Source organism: Perna viridis, chromosome 3, assembly GCF_037379345.1.
Source record: "Perna viridis isolate PV_CMFRI_1.1 ecotype Kerala chromosome 3, ASM3737934v1, whole genome shotgun sequence".
NCBI lineage: Eukaryota > Metazoa > Mollusca > Bivalvia > Mytilida > Mytilidae > Perna > Perna viridis.
Window position 1 is genome coordinate 16043097 of NC_142447.1, and position 26387 is coordinate 16069483.

General features: G+C 33.1%; 1 pseudogene; it reads right to left on the reverse strand.

Annotated features, from left to right (window-relative positions):
- Nucleotides 1–8673: 8673 nt before the first annotated feature.
- LOC148621181 (major facilitator superfamily domain-containing protein 12-like) lies at nucleotides 8674–15120 on the reverse strand (annotated as a pseudogene).
- Nucleotides 15121–26387: the final 11267 nt, after the last annotated feature.

Genomic DNA, 26387 nt, shown 5'->3' on the forward strand with positions numbered 1-26387 from the left:
TCTATTTACATTACCTATTATTTCTTTTGAAAGATATTTTTATGCCTTGAGGTTACATATTCTTGCCAAGTTGGATTTAAATCCATATATTCTACCGAAGAATCATCTTTGGCATCAAAATGTCTCCATTTAACTCTATAAAACCATTTGTTTTTTACACATAATTTTTCTATATCATATTCAGTTTGCCCAGATTAACTATCTTTGTGAACATCCTGATCACCTTGAGATGCCGTACATTTACTTGTCTCATTCACTTTATACCGGGACAAAAATGTACAAAGAATCTCGTCATCTCCTGATATAACAGGAGGTGGATCTAGATTAACTGGTTCATCTCTTCACAAAATTCCCCGATTTGACCTATTAACACGGACCATGTTTTTGATTAATTTACCACCAGCCTTACGTCTAAGTTTTTCATATCATTTGGAAAATATAAAATGGTCCAACCTAAGGTCGAAGCAGTTTTCGGTGTGCCGCTGGCGTAACCATATGACGGAATATATTTAGACGGTGTCGGCTACTGGAAAGTCATTTTCATTTGTTCGTTTGTTCATTTTCAGTTCCATCTCAATTTTTCCGCGGTTTCAATCCCTTCTATTAAGGAAATAAGATCATCCCTTGAATGAATATGAAAATCGAAGTTATCAATATTGACATCCAATAATGTCCTTGGATAACGACCGTATACCAAGAAAAGCGGTGCGTATTCTGAGATATCCAAACACGGACTGTTGTACGAAAACTTGAAACTTGGAAGAAAGCGATCTCAACTGTCTTCGCCGTCGTCGATTCTTTTCGACAATGAACTTAATATTGTCGACATCATTCTTTCACTCCATCCATTGCATTCCGAATTGAAGCCTGTTGTTGGAGTTTTCTAAAGGTTTACATGTTTTACTGACAATATTTGACACGTAATTTGTTCCACGATCACAGTGCAAAGTTTTTCTTATTCCATGTCGACATTTTATACTTGATGAAAGCATTGGCGAATTTCTTGAACTGGAATAAGCTCTACGTATTTAGTCATATATCAAATAAATATCAATACATATTTGCCAGCACTTACTTGTGAACAAGAATGTCAGTGCTTACTGCATGAAAAGGTTCGCTCGGAACAGGCATTGGAATTAATTTTGCCTTCGTTTCCATGTGACTACGATTGATTTGACTGCATAAGGTGCACGATTTGACCCAATCAATCACATCAGAGTTCAAATAATAATAAATAGGCCAATAATATTGTAATCGCGTTTTCGCTAGAATACGATGAATACCATGTGATTAACTGTCAATAACGAGTCATGCATTTCTTCCAACAATGTTTTTACGAAGACCTTTGGAACACATATTTGCATAGGTATTTCAGAGTTCTTTAATTTTTTCTTGTCTAGTGTATACAAATGAATATCAATTTCAAAACTGTGAGTAATTAAAATTTGTCTACTAAGTTTTTTATCATCAGGGAAAGTGCCGTCCATAAGATAAGTGATAATATTCTTAAATCAAGCGTCACAGTGCTGTTTATCACTTATTTCATCAATCATCTATGAATTGTTATCCATCGCAGGGTTAACTGTGGATGTTTTCTCTTCAGTGAACGGATGAGTGTCAATTATTTTTGTTTCGCCCACTACTGGTCTATTTTCATCTAATGAGATACAATCAAAAAGTTTATCCCAGTTGTTGAAAGGAAAGGTGGAATTGCTATAACTCCTCCTTCAAATTCCGTCAACGTTGTTGTGAGTTTTCCTTTCAATGTTATTTGATTTCTAGTTCAAAGCAACCCAGTGTGCAAATGTTTATACAGGTTCATGCAACATCAGTAGCCATTTCAAAGCTAAATTATCAACATAAGTTTCAGTTATATTACGTCTAAGAAAACAGTATATTGTTTTATGCATTGACTAATGCTAAGCTTAGTAGCACAATAATTCCAGGATTTTGTTCACTTGAAAACAGGGTTTGAACTGCATAACTGATTACACGTAACGGTATCTTGAACTTGATATAAGATTGCTCCTAATGCAAAGGATTGGAACTTAACGACTGTTTTAATGAGTCAAATGCTCACTGACAATCTTTACTCAAGATAAAGTCAACATCAATTCGTAAAGCAGTCTCGCTATTTTAGCATAGTCGCAACAAAAACATTTATGGAATGAGAAAGGAAGTTAAAGCGTCAATTTTATCGGGATTGGTTTGTATTCCTTTGTTATTGACGATGTGTCCTAAATATTTAATTCTATTTTTCACAGAAATGCATTTTGACGGGTGCAGTTTTGGTCCAGCAGTGCGTATTCTGTCAAAAACTTAACAAAGATGCAATAAACGATCAGAATTCCTTTTGCTAAAAATTACAACGCCATCTAAATGCAGTAGAGATGATTTCCACGTTAAACCTCGTAATACGGCTTCCATAACTCGCCGAAATTTGGGTTGACCTCTTGTCATCCCGTTCTGCAAGCGATTAATTTGAAATAAGCCCATATGGCTACGCTAAGTAGTTAAGGGACAGAACGAGCGGTCAACTTTTAACTGATAAAATCCAGATTGTAAATCAATAACCAAGAAATAGGTTGGAGATACCACCAAATAGTCGTTCCAAAGTTTCAATAGTTCTAATAAGAGGATGAGCATCAAAGATGATATACTTGTTTAAGTCATGAAAATCAACAACAAAACGATACCAATATTGTTTTTCTTTGCAACAAGCAAACACGGAGCTTCACAAGGGCTATCAGATTCCACAATAATGACTTGTTCGAGCATGTCTTTAACCACATTTTCCAAAATTTCTTTTTGTTTAGGGTCCACCTTATATGTTCGTTGCCGAACAGGTCTAGTTCCTTTTGCGACTTCTATTTTATGTTTTAATAATGCTCATTTACCCACTTTACCATCCTGAACAAAAATATCAGATTATTCATCAACAAGTGATTGTAAACAAGAAGCATTCTCTTCACAAAGAGTCGTGTGAATATAGCTGAAATATTGCTGCTTGGACGTTAAACCCCAACAAACAAACAAACAATCTTCATAAAGAGTGTAATTCGTGTCTCTTACATTAATAGTACTTTTATCATTACATACTCTTGACACTTTACTAGCATTTTCAACATTGTCAAGTGTGAAGATCTTACTTGCTTTGATGAACACACAAATTTACCAACATGACAGTGTCTGTCTAATTGTACACCTTTTATCTGTAAAATTCCCTACACCAAAAATAACTTTATTTTCATCAACTTTACTAATTGACTTTGCTGCCATTAACCATGTTGACAACAAATTAGCAGATGCAGAGGTTGAACTATAAATTTCATTTGGAACCATATCGTCATAATTATTGCGATAACAAAAAAATAAAAATCCACGAATTCTTGATGACGACTATAAAACTTCTGTAGTGATGACTTCAATCTTGTACCAACATAACCCTGTCCCAGAAGCCTATTTGTTAGAACTCTAGCGCGATACAAAAAGTATGCGTAGTTTCGGCAAGCTTTGGTATAACTTATTAGTTGTAATATGAACACTCCATACGCAGGTGCTGATGGGATGTTGCCACAGATGAAAGGAAAGTTTACAATTTTGAATGAAAAGTCATCACATTTGTCGTAAAGTTTGGTCAATAGTTTTCCTTTACCATCGATTTCTAAGTGGAGGTCAAGATATGAGGCTGACTTCACAGTGTCTGTAGTATCCTTTATCTCAAGTCCTTTGGGGTAGATGCGATGTATCAAATCCCCGAAATTAGGATTGTTTAAAGATAATACGTCATCTATATAGCGGAAACTGAAATTGAAGGATCTAGCCAAACGATATTCTTTCTCTCAGATCAGATCAGCTATAAAGTCAGCCTCATAAAAGTGAAGGAATAGGTCAGCAAGTAAAGGAGCACAATTTGTTCCTATTGGAATGCCGACCGTTTGTTGAAAAACACGTCCACCACAGTGGACAAATATGTTGTCGAATAAAAATTCCAGCATTTTGTAAACATCTTCCTTTGTATATTTGGAAGATGATTTGGAATTATTTCTTACAAAGTATGAGGAATCTCTACCAAGAACTATATATTTGTATCTAGGTGTACCATCTTTTTTTGAAAAACAACGATGTATAATGTTTTTAAGTCGGGATTTTAACTGAGTATGGGAATTTTTCAGGATCCACATTGAATTAATACCACTATGGGAGTTAGAAGTGTTGTGGTAGGACTGTAGACCCTCTTTGACAGTTGTGAGTATAGAAGTTAAAAGTTTCGAATAATTCAGTTTGTGTACAAATGAGGCTTAGGGAAGGGGTAAAATGGCTCCATGGTAATTTATGATGATAATTGGTGAAAAATATACATATACACAAACACTGAATTCGGTACCTTGTACTTACAAAGACGACGATAGGAGGATAAAACTAAATGAAAGCACGATGACAAAATCATTAGTTTAAACCTACTATAAATATGGCATCAGTAAAACCTGTTCTTTCTGCGAAAACTGAATTTGCATGTACCCCCTTTTCTTCTTCAATGAGTCCTAAAAACTGACCCAAACAAAATCCTTCCTAAAATTACATACTTTTGGAGATCTTAATTATATAAAAATATGTAAAGCTATATCTGTTTGTTGTTACTTTTGATTGTACTCTTTTCTTAGAGTTGAAGTATCTAAACAATGCGTGAACTGTTCTATAATGATAAGCCGGAGACTTTCCGTCTATAATTAAAGGTTTTAATTGCTTAAAAGGCGAAAGCATTTATATTGGCAGGAGGCTAAATGCAGTCACCATAACGATATAGATAATCAAAAGTATGATCTGCAGGAACCTGAACGATATAGATATGTACATGTATATATGTGACCTACAAATATTAAAAAAGGAAACTAATGAAATGCCCTGTATATCAGTACGAATACATAGTGATCATGCAGCTCCCCTATACGAATTGATATCTATAAAAATCTGTTTGTGGCAAGTATGAGTATGAACTACAGGCACCTATACAATATAGATAAGCGTAACCTGCAGTCACCTTACCGAAATAGACATGTATAAGTGTACTCAACAATATAGATAAGCGTAACCTGCAGTCACCTTACCGAAATAGACATGTATAAGTGTACTCAACAATATAGATAAATATAAGTATGACCTGCAGTCATCTGAACGATGAAGACAGGTACAAGTATGACCTGCAGTAACCTTAACGATAAAGATGATTCACTGTTTGAACTGCAATTGTCTATATGATATAGAAGGGTTAAATATAAACTGCAAAAATTATAGATATGTGCGTCAGACATTAAGGAGACTTATGAAATCCCTTACATACTTGTCTGAATTATTATGTATAAATTAATATCTATGAAAAATGATTGTTTTCAGCATGTTGCCTTTTGCAAAACAAATTCCAGGTATTTCGATTTAATTTTCAAATAAAAGTATTATTCATTATATCAGATTTTATTTATCACATTTTGCAAAGTTTGAAGTATCGCAAATTTCCAAATAATTTGAACACTTCGTTCTTTGTTTCCTTGTATAGAACTTGGTGGAAACGCCACAACGGAAGAGGGATGTTTGGCGCGGTATAAAACCTTGATTTAACCCACCATTCCGATTGAAATTCCTGTACCAAGTCAGTACCATTGCGTTACCAGCTACTGTGGTGGTGTAATATCTTGTCAGATTTAATTTCGACTTAACATGATTATGGATCGGATTAGATTTCGGTAGTTTTGCTGTTACCCCTATTCGACAGTTCCGGTTTTGAGTACTTTTTGTATACACAATTTGTTTTTGATTTAGACATTTGATTATGATGCTGTAATGCCTAAATGATAAATTTACAAATTAAAAAAAATTGGGTTAATGCAAAAGTTTAACTGTGTCTACCGCAGTTACCTAGACTATTGTCCATATGGTATTTAAGTGTGGTTTTCATTTATAACAATACTTTAATATGCATATATATTTATTATCAAATATAGTCTTATATTTAAGTGAAAAAGAATGGGAGAAATGAAATTCTTGCTCTACAGTCGCATAAAACATACAACGCAAAATTGTATAGTGTATATATAACAAAAGAAACAACTACTTAAGTTGTGATAAAACGCAAATCTCTCTCTTAAATACACACAGTTTTAACAACACCACAGAAACAAAACACAACAAAAAAACAGAAAATACACACCATCACGGTTCAATATCGCCTTCGAAATCCAAAATATTTTTCCTGGCTTATAGGTACAACGTGAGCAAAAATTCAGGGTTTAATATATTCACCTCTAAGAAAACAATGAGTAAGTGTTTTCCTTAGACAGCCCCTGCCCACAAGCTATGCACGTTTTTTTTCTTGAAACGATCAATATTCATATAATAAGCCACATACATACATACATACATACATACATACATACATACATATATTTCGATACTTAGTTTTCGAAATTGTTACTTTTATTTCCAGCTAAAGTAAACTTGAGTCTCAGAAACTTTAGTATAGCATAACAACTTTATGAAACTTGCATGGCACTTTTAGTTCTTGAGTGTTTGTCCAATTCCCCTTATATGTAGGTATCATTTTGTCCTGAAATTTTAAAATAAAACTGTTATGCAGATATGGAAGCTGAGGTGTAATTACACAGTTCTATTCATTATTCGAGTTTTTTTTTCAAAATTGAGAATAAAATATGTTTCATACTTAATAAAAACAGTTTTATACTATTGAATTTTCATCTTCAGTAAATCGGTCCAGGTCCTGTTTCATAAACAATCACAAATTGAGATTTTCTTCAAATTCTTCTTCAATTCTAATTTTAACCAAACAGATACATTAAAATGGAAGATTTGAAGAATTTTTCTTAATTTGAGATTTTTTATAAAACCCAGACCAAGACTAATATATATTTGATTCTTATTTTAATGTTCAGTGCTTTAAACATGATATAAATAACAAAGGTGTTAATGTTAAAAGTGTAAACAAAATGTGACACTAGACAATAAATCAAACATTCTGTAATGACGTGCACTTCTTATGTTAAGTGCAGAGAATTTCAATAGAAGTCTTCGTCCTTTCGAAAGATTTAGTGTAAAACTGTTATATTGTTTAGTATAGAAATTACACAGAAAAACAGAATGTTGTATGCACATATCAACTTATAATAAATGTATGATTTGTGAACTTTGGAAGTAAGTTTTTTTTTCCTTACCTTTCACCGAGCTGAAGTTGGTTTGTTTACTTACATTTCTTGTTTTCTCTCCGGAAATTGGTATAATATCTTGTCTCCCTTCTATAATGACCATTGAGATTATGGATACAAGAGTGCAATTATTCACTATGCTATTTCCATATGGATGGTCCTCACTTCCACTAAAATCTAAAAAAAAAGACCCGGGTGAAATTCTCTAATCTAACGCAATGTTGCTAAAATACACGCTTATAGTTTTTAAATTCTGAAGTAAAAACCACCATGTCATGCGGCGTATCTGCCCGCACATTAAGGCTAAATAAGGGGAATACTTTTTCAAACGTCAATTTTTCAGTAGTCACCTTCACCCTTAAGTGTCCCGTAAAATACACATGTATGGGCTGCTAGTTTCCAAATTCGATATTTTTATTCCCTTACAATTCGTACAATTTTTTCACGAAAATATCTTCTTTATTATCCAATGCCAATCGTAAAAGTTCCGAGAAGACACTATTGCGCTATTGTAACCTTATATTTCGTTCTTAAAAATAAAATCATACATGCAATGGCAAGTAAGGTTTGATTAAATGGCCATTCTAAGGTAGTTAACTGGACAATCATCAAGGAAAATTAAACTTCATACCATAATCCAAGTTAGATGGAAAGTTTAAATCTTTCAATCAGTTATCCAGTAAACTATATAAGGAAGTTCATTGGGTGATTGTAATTCAATAGAGGGGAAGCCAACTTTATTTCCCGAAGTACGATTTCGAAATCAACCACTTAAATATAAACGCTGATATTGAAAGTGGATTGATGCGTAATCCGTCGCAATTGTTTATTATCATTTTTATACAAGAATATATGTGCTTAGCTTTGTTACACCTACAAGACTTCCTAAAAATATCTTTAGTATATAACAAAGTAATTTATTATTCTAAAATTTTGAATTTAGATTATTTTATCGCTTTTTCTATTTCGTATGGTATAATCGTGTATTTACACAGAAGTCAAAGAATGTATCAAACAAACAAACAAAAAAACAAAAAAACAAAACAAAACAAAACAAAAATATGTACAAAACTTCATTACATGGTCTAGACAGGTGGCAGATGTCAAAACTCAATATCAGAAAAGAAAATGGCAAACTTTTACACAATCAAACAGACGAAAGTCTTAAGGTGTGTTAGAGCATAAAAATAGTTTTGGCTTGTCCAAGTAACAAAGTAATATCTCAAAATTCACTCATTTTTTCAGTAGGCGTTGTAATTACTTTGAATAAAATTAAAAGGACGAATAGACGGGTAATTCCTTTATACACCAATTTGAATTTCCGGAGAATACCGTATAGCGGGTTATTTTGTCGGGTGTATTTGGCGAGTTTGTGGTAAAAAGGTCTGCCAACTTTTTGGCGGATCCAAGTTTTGCGTTGTGGTCTAAGTAAGTTAGAATAGAGTATATTTCGCGGAATTTATTTTGGTGTTTTCAGACAGACCGCTAAATTTTCCGCTATACGGTAACTAATCAATTCACCTTGTTTTCTGGTAGACCCTAGCTGGGTATTTAAAAGAGTTAATACTGAAACGAGCGCTACACATGCTGCAACAGCTGGAACAAAAAAAGTCAGTACAGATTTGTAGTATCCAATACAGTGTGGGCAATATGTCCTACAAATCAGTGAGATATGTAACAAACGACATATTGCAAAAAGATTAAATGTCACATACTGTGAGACCATCTACAATTATGGCAGTTTAGTGCATGCGATAATTTATTGATCACTTAAAAGAGATATTGACCGAGGCCCATGGTGTTTCATAAAACATGATATCGCATGCACCAAGCTGACATAATTGTATTATTACATTTCTCTGTAGAATTTTACGAATATCCAACTAAGTGAGTTTCTCTTTATCACGATTTAAAAAAAATGGCTTACATTTAATTTGTCCAGTCAAAGGAAACCACTTTTTGTTTGTATTTGTTTCAGGATACCCTTTATTTTTTAAGTAAGCAAATTTAGGCAAATACCTATTAGATATACTTGACCATTTGATATCCACTCTTATAATTTTGCTACATAAAACACTTTTCTCGTTAATTTAAACAGCTGACATCAGCCATGCAATATACCTTGGAATCAAACGTCAAGCATGCAATGTCAAAAATATGGGTGGGTCAGAGAGACACCGTTTAAATGTAAACTATAAAATACGAAATTCAATAATAATTATTTTTGTGGTAAGATGAGTGATGTTCATTATGTTTGTTTTTTGTTATATATCTTCAGCTTGATTTTATGATTGTTTCAGCTTTTTAAATATTTGTAATCATGGAAAATGTGTGACCTTTGAGATATATTCTGTGCACTAATGACTGTTAAAAATAAGAAATAATTCATTGAAAACACTGATTTCCTGTAATTTGTTTTCTACTTGTTAGGTGGGTTCATTTATCTTCACAGGTATTAGCGAAGTTTTCTTCAATTTAAATTTATTTTCCATCTTTATCAGTATTAAGTAGGGTTAATCTCTCTCTTTCTCTCTCTCTGTGCGTGTTCCTTTCTACTCCATAACAGTGGTCGGAACTAATAAATGAGGTAGATATACTCAACGTACGTGCAGGGATGAAGAAATTGTATAAGGACAACTGCAGCACCATTAGAAAGCTTGTCTGTGAAACTCATGGACCCATACACAAAACCACCATTTTCCCGAAAAATAATTCAATGGAATACTTCTTTGACCATAAAGAAACATTTAAAATAAAAACCTTATAATTCACATTGATAGGAGGTAAATATTACCTAAAACCCAATTACTTCTGAATTAAAAGAAATAATCTATAAAATATGCCTGTCTGTTTCATGCTGTGGTCGTAGATTATTTCAAAGTTAGCAATCACTTTGCACGCTACTTCACAGACAACCATATCATGTTCCCCAACACTCTCAACAAAATATTTTTTCTAATACACTTTAACGTCAAAACAATCAATATAGTAAGTTGAGTGGCCTATTTTAAGCACGTGACTTCTATTACATAATTCGACTCACTGTGTTTTTTCCTATCATATCAGCTGTCCCTGATAAGGAGGTAACCAACATCGTTGATCCTCCGATTCCAAGTACTATAACAGCACCATATGTATATGTGGAAGTTTCTACGGTCATGAAATACAACCATATACACGACGATATACCAAATACAATGCCTATAACGTAAGTACCCTGGAAAACAGAAGATCTGAAACTGAAAATCACTAAATGAAAAAAAAAAACTTAGCTCAAACTCATTTTCACGTGGATTCTTATGGAAAAATTGTGATAAATTTGTATTTGAATTAAAAAAATAATGCATTAAAATAACATGCATGGTACAAAATGGTCAACAATTATTAATCACTAAAAAGTTACTTACCTTTCTACCTATCGTTTTGTTGATTGGCATAACAGCAACATTATCCTGATAAGAAAACAACATATGATTAAGATAATTTGATTTCCATGTGTTGATTTTTTTTCTGTAAGTGAAATTACAACCATTTAATATTCATTTAGCTAATTACAATTTACTGTCGGTAAGAAACTATTTTTCCTCCAGTCAAATCACAATTTATTAAAGAAATAATAATAAAACACAAAAAAGAGCAACATTTTAGATTCAAAATATTTTAAGGGTGTATGATTGAGACCATCCTTACTTGAAGATATTTTATATCTAACCTCATCAAAACAGGTGACTATTAAAAACAATCAGTAAAAATAACTTCAATACATTGCTTACAAATGACCCCGTGCAGGTCCGGGTATTAAAAGAATAGGCCTGAAGCAGCGCTAACCTTGTCGTAAAAGGCGACTTAATAGTGCTCAGAACCCTAGCCAGGGGCTAGGACGCTCTGCCCACAGAGCAACTGGGATGTGTGCCCCAGGTGGTGGAATGGGGTACCCCTGGCGTGTTACATGTTGGGGTTGTCAGGCTATAATACAGAAAACCTGACCGCAAACCATAGTGGTGCACCGTGTTGGGAAAGATGCCACGCTCCTCGCACGTTAAAGAACCCTGCTGTGGTATTCGATAGGAGTAGGAACCTTTGCGCTCCGCCACAGGAGGCTAAGTTGCCCGACTTTACCCATCCCTCCCTTTTTCTAGTGGCAATCAAAATTTGTCGACACCACTGTCCTTGTGTCCCATCCCGTTTTTCATTTCATCATCATTTCATGTTCATTTTATCACCCGTTTCATGTTTATCGTCTGAATATAGCTGAAATATTGCTGCTCGGACGTTAAACCCCAACCAACAAACAAACAAACAAAAACTTACAAATGTACCATATTTACCCAAATAATAAGATAAACAATGGTTAAACGAAAAAAAAACTATACTTTTATGTGGGATACCTTTTTCATTTGTAATGTTTCTGTAATATATAATGGCAGGTAGATTTGTGAAATGTTGACGGACAATCTGATACACATATAAATGACGGCAATCTGAAATTACCCAATTAATTTCATAAAATACAAATTGTGAATAAGTAACTTTATAGTAATAATTAAAACCGACTTCATTTGCAAAGTTTGCAATTTTGATATTGTAAATACATACATTTTCGCGGTGTAATAACGGATAATAATACTCACAAAATAAGACTATGAACCGCTAACGATTTTATACAGCACAAATTGATACCTCCAAATATGTTAACTTGACAGAATCTCGAACGTTAGCAATAATAAATACGTTTAAGCTGTATTAGTTTCCAATAACCTCTCAGATTTTTTTTTCTCACAAAAAGTCATGTGTTATAGGTAGAACGGTACTATTTCTCATTATTTTAGGTTAGCCTTTTGTGTACCCTACTTAAGTAAATATTTCTGGACACTGTGATTGGACATATTTTGCTGATACCCGAAATGTTTTATTAATTCCAGGCTCTAACATTATTAAACTTTTAAAAAATTGCATCATATTTTTTGAAAACCATTTTATATAAATATTATGAATGTTTAAAATTTATGTGCAAATTGCAGATAAAGGAGGAACTTTGACCCCAAACATCATCTGCTTAAAATACCAAAGAATCGAGACGGTTTTAGTATGACTTTGATCGCAATTTTAGTCGGAGAAATGAACATATTACTGGAAAAAAAAATCAGTTGTTTTAAAAGTGTGAATTCTTTAAAAGTTTCACTATTGCCGCCTATGGGAAATAAATAGTACCGTTCTACCTATAGGGTAACTGTCAAATCGGATTTCGTATGACCAGAGCTGATTTCATCTCAAAGGGAGGACAGCATCCGTTAATTAGCATAATACTTAGTCAAGTTTATTTAAATAATTTAAATTCAAATAATATTGCCGAAGTAGGAATACACCAATTTGCCTAGTGCTTAGATTTTCAGATTGGTAGAAAAAAATCTATATAAATACCAGTTAGAATTTCTTTATTAAACACCTTTTTCTGTATTTGAGCTTTATAAATACTTAGTTTTGAGACATGTAGAACTGTATCAAATAATAGTCATTTCAAGACGTATTTAAGGAGATGGTCAATATAAGGGATTTTTCCTTTTTGTTGATATGATGAACGACAAACTTTTCTTAAAAAAAAAACCTGATCTTTTTTTTCAGCCAACATTTCCAAGTCATTGTATCTTTCTTCAGCACCGAAGCCTTTTTAGAGTTAGATTCAACATCTGAAGATTTCGGGACCTCGACGTCTATATCCTGAATACACCTGACTTTCTCTCGTACCACCACGTGAAATATGAAACTAAAAAAGATGCCTATCCCTTACGCTATAAACACCAGATTCTGTAAAGTAAAAGGGAAATTAAAAATAATGTATCACCTCAGAAAAACCACAATGGAAGAATTTTGGTATACTACAACGGTAATTTGAAAAGTTTAAGAAACAAATTATAAATAGTGCAGCTCTAGTATAGGTTTTGTGAAGACAGTCTATGTCAAATTATGATGTAAAATACTTTAGAAATGATCATTTCCATGGGGCTAAAATTTCGTGGTTTTTGATAAGTTTGTTTGATTGTTGGGGTTTAACGTCCGAGCAGCAATATTTCAGCTATATTCAGACGGTGAACATGAAATTGATGATAAAATGAACATGAAATGATGATGAAATGAAAAAGGGATGGGACACAAGGACAATGGGGTTGACAAATTTTGATTGTGGAAATAGGGAGAGGTTGGTAGGGTCAGGCAATTTAGCCTCCTGTGGCGGAGCCCTATGGTTCCTACTCTGGAAGAATACCACAGTAGGGATCTTTAACTTGCGAGGAACGTGGCATCTTTCCCAACACGGTGCACCACTATGGTTTGCGGTCAGGTTTTCCGTATTATAGCCTGACAACCCCAGCATGTAACACGCCAGGGGTACCCCATTCCACCACCTGGGGCATACATCCCAGTTGCTTTGTGGGCAAAGCGCCCTAGCCCCCGGCTAGGGTTCTGAGCACTATTTAGTCGCCTTTTACGACAAGCTTAGCGCTGCTGCAGGCCTATTCTTTTAATACCCGGACCTGCACGGGGCGTTTTTGATAAGAAAATGATCTTTTTTGGATATATTTGTACTTTTAAACTTGTAAAAATATGACTATAATTAGGTTAAATTTTGGTTTGTTTTTTTTTATTGCGTTGATTATTCTGATCTGAAATATAAATGAAATTCAATTCCGACAGCAGTTTTTGCTTTACTATAATAGTAATATCTTTTTTCAGCTCACACAACCCTGGTTAACTGAAAAAGTACTGCTTTTTACATGATTACCTCATACTATTCAGTCCAACTCTTTCTCCTTTATTTGACGTTATGTCTGGGATCAGCGATAAATGATTGATTTGAACAGAAGCCCATCCAAACTGGAAGATGACAACGGATGGTGCAAAGTATATGAATTGTGTCCCGTCTTCTGATTTTGAACAGTTTATAGATTTGTTGAAAGTAAATGGGTAACTCCCAATAACACACATAGTACCTAAAGAAAGATAAAAATTAAGATAAATGTTTAAACAATGTATTGAGTACAACTAACAGAACGTGCCATCGTGATCTTTGATAATTTTAATATAAGGGACAGACTGACAATCAATAATTTGTGTTTTCCTTTTATGTGTATTGTATCTTATAAATTAGGGCAGGTCTCCATCAAACTACCGGTACAAAACTAAAATAGTTTACAAATATATTTAAAAACGACATTTAAATGAAAAATATAAATAGTTCTGTTTGGAAAGTCATAATCTTTTAAATTTAGATTAATATTTTAAACTCACTTTAATTTAAATCTGATTTAAAACACCATCAATGATATCGATACTGGTTGAGTAAAAAGTATGCCTTAGGTCATGTTTTGAGTTACTGTTTTCGCATAGCAGATTCAAAACGTTTGGTCATTATCTTTCTTCTGGAAATCTTAGTTTGAATACTACAAATGGTCATGTGTTCGGTTCGTGAAATGGTTAATAAAAATTATATCTTAGAATTTTCCTCTTAATTTTTCAAACAAGCTATTATTTTCTTTGGTTTAAAACTGTAACATTTATTAGAAATGTAATGGATAGGAGTTTTTGCTGATGTCACAATGGAGACATGACAATGCTATTTGTTTTTTTAAGCCTTACCAACTAAATGCCAAGACTTTCGCTTCCCCATTCTGCAAAATCCATCTGTATTGTCGGACTCAAATCCAATGGATGGTGTAAATAATGCATCACTAATTTGCCCTACCAACATTATAAGTCCAGCTAATATATTGTTAAATCCGTTCACTTGATGAAAATAAATAATTAAGTAATTGAACCACATAGATGCTGTCAGATCATTTAAAACATGTCCTGTACTGAATCCAAGCCTTTGAGACAAAAGAAGTTTTTGGTATTTAGTTACACTGGACATTTTGACAGTTTACATTAGTTCATTAATTGCTAAAATGTAACAACTGTGTACTGTATTTATATTAAATTAATAGTACATTTACAAGTGCCCCGTGCAGGTCCGGGTGTTAAAAGAATAGGCCTGCAGCAGCGCTAAGCTTGTCGTAAAAGGCGACTTAATAGTGCTCAGAACCCTAGCCGGGGGTTAGGGTGCTTTGCCCACAGAGCAACTGGGATGTGTGCCCCAGGTGGTGGAATGGGGTACCCCTGGCGTGTTACATGCTGGTGTTGTCAGGCTATAATACAGAAAACCTGACCGCAAACCATAGTGGTGCACCGTGTTGGGAAAGATGCCACGTTCCTCGCACGTTAAAGAACCCTACTGTGGTATTCTCCCGGAGTAGGAACCATAGGGCTCCGCCACAGGGGGCTAAATTGCCCGACCCTACCAACCTCTCCCTATTTCCAGTGGCAATCAAAATTTGTCGATCCCATTGTCCTTGTGTCCCATCCTTTTTTCATTTCATCATCATTTCATGTTCATTTTATCATCAATTTCATGTTCATCGTCTGAATGTAGCTGAAATATTGCTGCTCGGACGTTAAGCCCCAACAAACAAACAAACAAACAAACAAACAAACATTTACAAGTATGTCTGCCTTGATACAATAAGTTTCCTTATATATACTTTTGTTTAATTTTCCTTATATATACTTTTGTTTAATTTTAAAAGTATACAAACAGTTGAATAGTCCCTAAGATCAGTCTTTATAGACAATTCTTACTATAGAAATACCGGTTAACAACATTTGATGTTAACTTTATTATATGTCTCTGCTACTTCCTGAAATAATACATATTTAAGACTAGTTGCATATTTTTGATTTGTCATAAAAAAAATACAACGTTTCTACATAAAACAGGGGATTATAAGATATGCTTAGCCTGAAATAAGTAGAGTTTTAAGTAGTATTTTTTAATGTGTGCATCCTATTACTTCAAATTTAGTCATAAGGAAAAGAATTGCAAAATAAAATAATAATTTTTCATACATAATCATAGTAACTAAGTAACTAAGTAACTAAGTGCCAGTTTTTTTTAGAAAAAAAAAAGATATTCTAATCTCAAAAAGACGATGACGATTATCAACATGAAGTAATATCTTTTCAATAGAATATCTCCTACATAAGTTGAACTCATCACAATCAATTTCACATTAAGAAGTTGTTCCCATTGGTCATTTTTACATAAATTTTATGACTTCCTTTTTTACCATGTGACATTTTGACTCCTTTCCCATTTTTAGCTGTTTAATTCGCAAGTCATTTCATAATTAGATGATATGCTGACTAAAGCACAATGTAAAACAATAGATATGGTGAAATGTAACAAATGCACCAAAGTAGAACATAAATAAAAAATAGTCAATTATTTCAGAGATCACCAAAAGGTTTTCATCGGGTGTAAATACACTTTAAAGGAAGCCCTGAAAGCCCCGACAACAACGGTAATTAAATCCACAGTAACTGAATAATGACAATTCTTCAAACTCAAACTAAAAAGTAATAATGACATATGGACACATTAATGACCAACATCTCCTGACTGTGGACCGGCCATAAAATCTGTATAATCCCTTTAATGTTAGGTAAAGAAAGAACTTAAACAACAAATAAATACATCATCAAATTCACAAAATAATACATCATTTTTTCCTATGGAATACCTCAACATACACCGAACAGACAAAATGAGATATCCACTTTATAAACGCACGCAGTTACTGGAAGCTAGCTACGAACATTTTTTTTAAATGACAATACCATCAAACTACCATCATTAGAAATAATCGGTCACTACAATTCCAGTGGACTGGATTAGGAGTATTAAGTTCCAGTACTAAATAGGCAAGAGTCGATGTATTCCAATACTCAAAATTGACTCAGTCCTTACGCAGGGATGCAATTAGGATCGAATATTTCTTTTTGTGAAAACAAGGTTCATAGAATAGACATATATTTGAAAATCGTATCCTTTACCAATAAATCTATAAAGGACAGTTGATAAATGCATCGGATTTTGTTTGAAAGAATGTACTTTATAGACTTTACTGACTATATTTCCGTACAAAAAAAACTGAGAGAGAGTTAGCATTTTTAATTAAGGATATGCAAGTGCTATTATACTTTGTATCATGCAAGTGCTATTATATTTTGTATCAAAGTTGTGTGGCTGTGAAAAAACTTTTTTCACTAAGTTTTTCCTAAGTCAGTGATATCGATACTCCTGGTGCCCTAAGTTTCATGTGAGAAATTGTGTTTCTAAACTTATTTCCTGCAAATATAGTTTTCACACCATGTTCGACTTTCAGAATTCAAAAGTTTGTGATAAAGGTCTAAGGAAACAAAATAACTCTTGATTATGATCACTATGTTGTTAGAATGTTATTTATAAGATAGATCATACCTAAAATTTCTAGTATATAGAGTTTCGTAGTTTTTTTTCACAAAGATGACCTTGAATGAACAAACTTCAGAATTTTAGCGTAAAAATTTAGGTCACCAAGCCTTATTTTGAGATAATTAAGCATTATTAAAGGCATTTTTATATATAAAGGCACTTTTCACATCTTTTTTATGGATTCTGTAATGAATTTGCACTATTTTTCAAATTATTACAAATCTAGTGTAGAGATTTTTTTTAAATTATATAACGAGCACTTAACTGACATTCCTTTAAACCTGTCTAAACCGAACCCCTTTTTAGCTCACCTGGCCAAAGGCCAGGTGAGCTATTGACATCACTTGGCGTCCGTCGTCGTCGTTAACAATTAAACAAAACTCTTCTCCTCTGAAACTACTTTTGTTTTAATCCGTTAAACCATGTTGGAGTTATTGCCCTTTTTCAACGATTTTTGCTATTTTTAATGTTATTTCTTTCAAAAATCTTCTCTGACACTACTTGACCAATTGAAACCAAACTTGGTATGAATGTTCCTTGGGGTATCCTGCATAGAACTGATTTGGGGATTTTTGATTTGTGGAAAAACATGGCCGCCGTTACTAAAAATATAACATAGGGGTCAGACTGTAGCTTTTCACATATATCTCCAAAACCGTTAGGTTTATCCATATTCTTTTAATACCTGACATGTTCCATGTTATTAGGACTGCAAAAATCTTCAAACTCCTTGTAAGAGTTATTACCCTTGAAAGAGGAAAATGATTTTTTTAAATAGTTTTCAGTCAGTATCTTGAAAACTATGAAAGATTAAAAGAAACTTTCAATTGTTGAAAAGATCTTGCGATAAGTCCTACCAAAGACTTGTTGAGTCTAACTGGACAACTTCTTGTTTAATTTATTGCCTTTGAAAGGCAAAATGCAACAAGGTGAGCGATTCAGGCTAAAGGGAGCCTCGTGTTTACTGTAAAATTTGTTCTGCTTAGGCATGTGCTTGTTTTATCAATGTACATTTAAACTAATATAGAGAGATTTTAAAAAAGAGACTGGTAAAGTCATGTTTTCGGATAATTCAGGGTTTGGTTTACTCTAGTTCTGTTTATAAAATATATTTTCATTTTATGGCGTTGGGTTAACAGAAACAAATAAAATTTAGCGCTTCTGATAAGTATCAACGTAAATAAAATTTGTAATAATTGTCTTGTGTTTTTTTTTTATAAAAAGTTTTCAAATAATACATTTATGGAATCAGATTAATTAAAATAACATATATTGTTATTTTTTGTCTGCTTGCATCAGCAGTTTTTCATCAAGAACATACATTTTGCAAGTGATAAAACTAAGACGTTTAATCACACTGGTTATATAAGTTAATGAGTAATCAAGGGAACCAATGTTATAGCGGTAATCAAAAGAATGTAATCCAGGGACAAAGACCAGACATGGAAAACAGACATTCACAACAAAGAACATATAGTAACTAAAATCATACATACAAAGTAACAAAAGTAAATGAGCAACTCGGACTCCACTAAAGACTGGGAGCGTGGACCAGGTGCACCGGTAGGGTAAGAGTCTTCTGCTTTGCTAGAAACACCCGCCGAGTTGCTCATAAAAAGTCAAGTCCGGGGTAGACAAACAAGGAAGGGAAACCTGTGACCCGTTGAATACATCAGTTTTCATGGTGCAGATGGATACACCATAACGATCCACGAGTTCATGATGACGACCATTAAAGCTAGAAATTATTGTTTTGAATTTAGGTCTTTGGAGTATATCTAGTAAACAACACGAATGTGTTGCTTCAAGCTCTGTATACTTGTATATTGAATGTCAAAGGGGAAATTTATTTTATATATTTAGGAAGTTAGATTACATAGATTAAATATTAATATCAGAAATAGGCAAAATTTGTCTTTTTTTTTGCCATTTTGAGCTTGAAAATGACTAATTTTGAAATAGTCATTTGACTAAATTTTGTCATTTTTAATCAATTTTTAGCCAAGATTAGTCGTTTTTTTAGATATCAGAAATAGGCAAACCCATACTCACTTTACCTACACTTTCATGTACGTAAAAACGAATAAGACTTTAGCTTTGTTCATAAAATATTTGTAATTTCTTCATTTTCAGGGAACCTTGGTGTTGAGATGTCATTGCATATTTTTATACATGTATTAGTTTTAGATACGGCTATTTAAAATTAACTCAAGTTCACAAAGTACTTGAATACGTACTTGTTTTACAGGTTAAATAGTGAATGTATATAAACTGGGACAAGTACAAGTTGCATTCTACGTGTTGTATATCTGATGATTTATACGGAAATGTGTAAATTGTATTAGCTTTTTATACAAATAATTAGCACGTTATCAAAGAATTGTTAACAAGTTGTATATGATTACATGTGTATATAATATATTTATCAGTCTCTAATAATTCTTAATTGAATAGCACTTGTATAAATTATATTGTCATAATCATTGGTTTTTTTATGATTTTAACTTCTAGCATGATTATGTGTAAGGTATATATGATCTTAAGTGTAAGTGTTTGTAAGAATCAGGCAAAATGGGAAAATTCAAAAACATGCATGTCAAAACCCCACCAATCTGACAATGTAATACCACTCAAGGATGCTTTTTCCATTTGAAAAGACCATTATTTGATCTCTGCATCACTGGCTTTGCTCAGAAATTTTTCTTCAACAGAATGTTAGTAAAATTAGGTTTTTGACAGAATTATCTGCCCTGGAAATGTTCATTTTCAATGCACTTCAATGAAACTGTAACTCAATGGTCAAGCATGATATGGAAAATCTTGTCTGTTTTCTTTAATTCTGAATGTGAAAATAGTCAAATGAAACTATCAAAATGGTGGGTTTTTCCATACCATAATTCACCCACTGCCTGATTCTTACAGATACTGACACTTAAATGTTGTACAAGAGATGATATTTTGATACAATATTGAATATGAATCTGGAAAACAAAATATTATATTGTATACATGCCCATTGTCAACAAGTTATACTACAAGTAACACTGAATTTTAGAACATAAGGTTCCAATAAAATCAAATCTGAGTACGGAAATAAAACTGTAAGCTGAACATTTATTTTCGAAATTTTAGGAAATTTATAGTTTTATTGTTTGCTAAATATAGTGGTAATATTGTTGTATATCAGAACAAGTAGCGACTATTCTGACTTCTTTAAAAGACGCCACCGTTGAATTAGAAACAGACTGAAGGATCAAGGTTATAAGAAAATACGTCTCAAAGCTGCCTATAAAGTTATATTTCAGATATCCATATCTTATTGAAAAATATTATGTTTCTTGTTAACGGAATATAAAGGATATATTTTCATAATGTCTACAATTATTTTTTGTAGTCTTTACTTGTATATTATTATTTCAACTTGAACTAGACGTACCTTCCTAACAAAGTTCAAGACTTGAAAGTTTAGCTTGGATTTACCTTTTTTTTTTTTTTTTTTTTTTTTTTTTTTTTTTTTTTTTTTTTTTTTGTTATTTCAGTTTCACTTATTTATCATTTTAATCTTCTGTACTATTTTATTACTGAATTTACCTATTTTGACCGATGGCATGCATTTGATGATATCATTTCATTTTTTGTATAAAAGGCCTTTGGTAGTCATCCTCCAGGGTCAAGAATCATCGAGAAAACGTAATCATTCATTATTCGGTAGGCGTGGTTCAAACACTAAGAAACTTTAATGTTTAATATTCATTTTAATGTTCTTATTCGACAACATTTGTGGTAAGCTCCAAAAATATTATTCCTTCATTTTTAGTATGCACTTTGTTGATTTCTTCCTTTATTTACCAGTATTAAATTTTACGACAACATTAAGTAAGAGACAATAAAACAATTTTGATAGATAGATATAAAATGTTAATTGTTCAGAGGTTTCCTAATATAAAAATACAACCCATTAAACAGTTTTAAAAAATCGGTCAGGATGTTATTACTTTTCAAATTACAGAATCAAACAAACAGATAACATCACTCCTTAATCACAACTGTTTTTGTTTTTTGTTTTGTTTTGTTTTGTTTTTGTTTTTTTTGGTTTTGTTTTTTTTTTAAGATGTAAACTGAAATTTGATAATAAACAAACTTTATAAAAATCAGACATGAAGTGTTGCACTTTTGAAATAGAAAGAAATAAACGTTGAATATAAAATAGGCACTTTAGGCAGAATAACAGTATTGTTCTTAATTTGGCTGATAAATGAAACAGATCTGTATATAAAAAAGATAAAAGTTCAGTAAAAATAGTACATACGTAGATTGAAAATTTTGAAAATTTTGTTCGATTGATATTTTGTACATTTTGTTGATTTCCGATCAAAACTTCAAGTTGGTTCTCTTGATAACCCTTTCAGGCAGAATCATTTTAATATTGATTGAAAGATGCATCGACAACACAAGCGACAATGAGGGGAATTCACATTTATGTGGCAATTTTCTGCACCAAGTGACATTCGTTATTTATTTTTTTACAACCCCTGTCACATTTACATATTTTAAATTTTGTACATTCTGCAATGTAACCGTAAACAAGCAAACTTTGTTATGATTCGAATTCGAAGTGTTTAAAATTTGATTAGAAGTGGCCGCTTCCCTTTGAAATAAGTAAGTTAGTTAAGTATGTTACCTTCTAAGCGGATTCATGCAGCATGGTCTCTAGAATATAAAACTGTTTGGGGGGAGAGAATGTGCTGCTTCGGAAAGTTTAAGAAAGCGTTTCAATGTGACTACGTGTGCCCAACTTTGCAGTAAATTAACAAACTTTTTGAAAAAGGGGATTCTGACCCCCGGACCCCCATCCTCTACTGGGACTAAGGAGATGATAATATAAAAAAAATTGTTTTACCTTTATTGGTCTTTGTCAAATAAACTTGCTTAATTTGATTTCCATGATTTGGAATCTTTTTAACATTTAACTTGAACTATGTATATAAAAAGGATAGAAAGACTGTACTCTTACTTTTTTACTATTACAAATAATGGAATAAAAAACAAAACGCCTAGCCTAGAACTAAGTACTTGAAATTATTAGGTAGACGAAAAGCTGGGGAAATGGGGAAAATATAAGTAAATGGTACTTAATGACACAAGATATCCGATGTACAGTAATTATTCTGCATGCAATAGTCTATGTTTGATTAAACAGGAATAGGAAAAATATTCAGTATATTTAGAAAGTAATTGACCTTACATCAAGTCACGCAGGACAGTGAAGTTGACTGAAAAACAAATTAATCTGAACTGATTTTATGGAACTTATATCCTCAAATCCTTTCTCAGCTCACATTTTGATCAGTAGGGTTGCTCTAAATCAAAAATCTGAGTGGAAACTCTGGAATTTAGGGAAAATCGAAATTTGGCAGCATTATGTTCTCAAAACCAAAAAAAATATTTCCCTTTGTTATGATTACCTACTGAATCCTCCCAACAATGACTTGTACTGTATCTCCCTTTGCAAGTTTCTCACTCTTCAACTTCTGTGTTTACATGTTTACCGTACGACTTTGCTTTTATTAGGTGATACACGATGTTAATTTTCGTACAGATTTCTCAGATTCTGTGTTAGAGAATGCCCTTAGAACTACCATTTTTACCGCAGGTAGGGCCATCATGCCTATTTTGACCATGAAACTCTTCCATCTGTTTTTGATATAGAGGTCCAGAACACCATATGACAATATTTTAAGGTCATTTTAAAAACCTATCTTGTGGAGCAATTGTTTTAACGACTTTGAAATAAAGACAAAGCATAGGCGAATTCAGGTGGGGTGGTCATTATTATTCTGCAAATTTATGAAAATAACGATTTTTGTGTGTATATGCAGGCATAAAAGAGTGTGTAACAAATATTGCGTGTAGGCCCTCGGTCCCCCTTTGGATCCGCCACTGCAAAGTACTTAGATAGGACTAGGTAAGGTTTGAACGAAAATTCTACGCTCGTCACTGTGCTACGAAGCGACATTTTCCACCACGACAAACTGCTTCATCTGTCGTAGGTGTTCTTCTCTTTTACCAAACATGACCAGTAACAACCAATATGGTGGTCTTGCAGGAAACTTTTTTTTTGTTTTTGTTTTTTTTACGGGGAGTGAGGGTTTTAAAACTTGAATCCAACCAAGTTTAAGTGAGGTTCGTGCTACACACAACTGTGTGTACATTTCAGATCACTTTCGTATTTTATAACTTGTTTTTCATCTTCAACCGTTTGATGTTCAACGGCCTTTTTTGTCTACGGAATTTCGTATTTGTCGCTGAGGTGTTCCTTCTTTTTCCTCATGTACAAAATAATTCGATTATCTTTCTTAATTAAAGCTTAGGTTTCTTGTTCATTTTTGTATTACAGAAAAAAAAACACGTTTCTTGTATGCTTCGATTACAATAAATATTTTTGTTCAAAGTCTGAAAATATGTATTCTTGTGGAAGGAACACTCACAATGCAAGGACTTCTTCAAATCAATATGCAGCTCATCACCTTGTAAAAGTTACAGATAAATAATGAAAAAAACAAGTAACTCTGATTTTAATTGGGATATTGAAATGTGTCACTTTCTTTTCATCTGTGGCAACATCACTTCAACACCTGCTTATGGAGTTTTCATATCACAGCTCATATGTTATGCCAGAGCTTGCCAAAACTACACATTCCGTATTGTCAACTTTTCTTTCATCTGTGGCAACATCACTTCAACACCTGCGTATGGAGTTTTCATATCACAGCTCATATGTTATGCCAGAGCTTGCCAAAACTACACATTCCGTATTGTCAACTTTTCTTTCATCTGTGGCAGCATCACTTCAACACCTGCGTATGGAGTTTTCATATCACAACTCATACGTTATGCCAGAGCATGCTGTTACTACGCAGACATTTTGAATCGCGCTAGACTTCTTACAATTAGGCTTCTGGAATATTGCTACAAGATTATAGTCATCACTACAGAAGTTTTATGGTCGTCATTATGAACTCGTGGATCGTTACGGTTTATCCATCTGCACCACGAAAACAAATATTTGTTCAACTAGTCATTGTTTTCCTTTCCTCTTTCGTCTACCCCGGACTACCTTGAGCAAATCGGCCGGTGTTTCAAGAAAAGCAGACGCTTACCATACCGGTGCACTTGGTACATGATCCCAGATTTTAGTGGCGAGTTTATCATTTAGTTTTCAATTGTTACTTCATATGTATGATTTTGGTTGTTTTATGTTTTATTGTTGTTTTCCCTGTCTGGTATTTGTCTCATGATTACATTCTTTAGATTTCCTCTAGGATCTTAGTTCCCTTGATTACTATTTTAATCATGCTTGCTTGTATAACTTCTACTGCTGCTGTCATGATTGTGCAGTGGGGTAGAATCATGGAAACCAATAGCAAAAGCTGTGAAATAAAGAAATAAATATAGAAAGAAGTATTTCATTTTTGATTTTTTACCTAACTCGAGCTATGTTGAATAACTTCTGATTATGCAATGGCTTATTTTTTTTTTCTTTTATAATCAGGAAAGAAAATTGCGATCATGTAACTTGCGTACCCTTAGAAGAGCGTCCTTAAGGTCATACGATTTAACACATCCATAAATTCTGGAAAAAGAGTGTTTATTCCTTATAATCACAATCACTAATTATCTGAAATATATAGTTTTTTCTTGAAGGCTCTCATTCAGTGAAATTGACCCCCGAAATTGACATTGCAAATGGCAGCATTCAACCAACAAAGTGACATGGTTGTCAATTTCAATATTCAAAGTATTTACGGTCTACTAATAACTGTATTCTTTCAAAAAATGCTGTTTCAAATATACAATGCCAAAAATGGATGGAATAAAGCAGACAATGCCGTTTTAAGCCTCTAAACGGCTCTAGCTTTTGTCGAAGCGATGGTAGCCATGTTGATTAGGATATGCATATTGAATTTACACTTGTAAAAACTGCCCTTGCTCAGGTCGTAAAAGGTGTACAACCAATCATATTTCACGGAAAAGACATAAGCTAATTAGATTGGAATTATTATGAGATAACGTGATTATTTCTCGGATGTCACCCTTTAAAATTATCATATAAACTATTCTTAGCTTGGAGAATATGACATTTTATTAACCAACTACCTAAAATATGTCAAAAAACGGACCAATTGATATGAATTCAAACCGGGCATCTATACGGGGCCAATATAATGGATCAAACCAGGGCCAATACGGCATCATAACTTCCGGTCGTTTGACACCGCCATTTTGAGTTGGAATTGGATTTCATGAACTTTGATCATCAGGACTAAAAGCTGCAGAAACTCAAAAAAATCTTCCATTTTATACAAAAAGGATATTTAAGACTGATTAATGCAAATAAACATACATACATTTGGTAAAACACAAAAACAGATGTTCTACAAATTATCTAGTTGAGTTGGTTAATAAAATTGTCAATAAATATGTAATTTCATATTGGCCCTGTTATAGGATTCAGTCAATCATATTGGCCTCGACAGTCGTATCGGCCCTCGGCGATGCCTCGGGACCAATACAACAGCCTCGACCAATATGACAGACCTCAAACCTATAACAGGACCAATATGAAATTAAATATTTTTTAACATATAGTATTGCATACATGTGCAAGAAATTGAAGATTAATGAACTGCAAAAAACAATTCGAATTAAACTCCAAAACAACGTGACTTTTGGAACAGGGTTATGTTGCTACAAGATTGAAGTCATTACTACAGAAGTTTTATGGTCATCATGAACTCGTGGATCGTTATGGTGTATCCATCTGCACC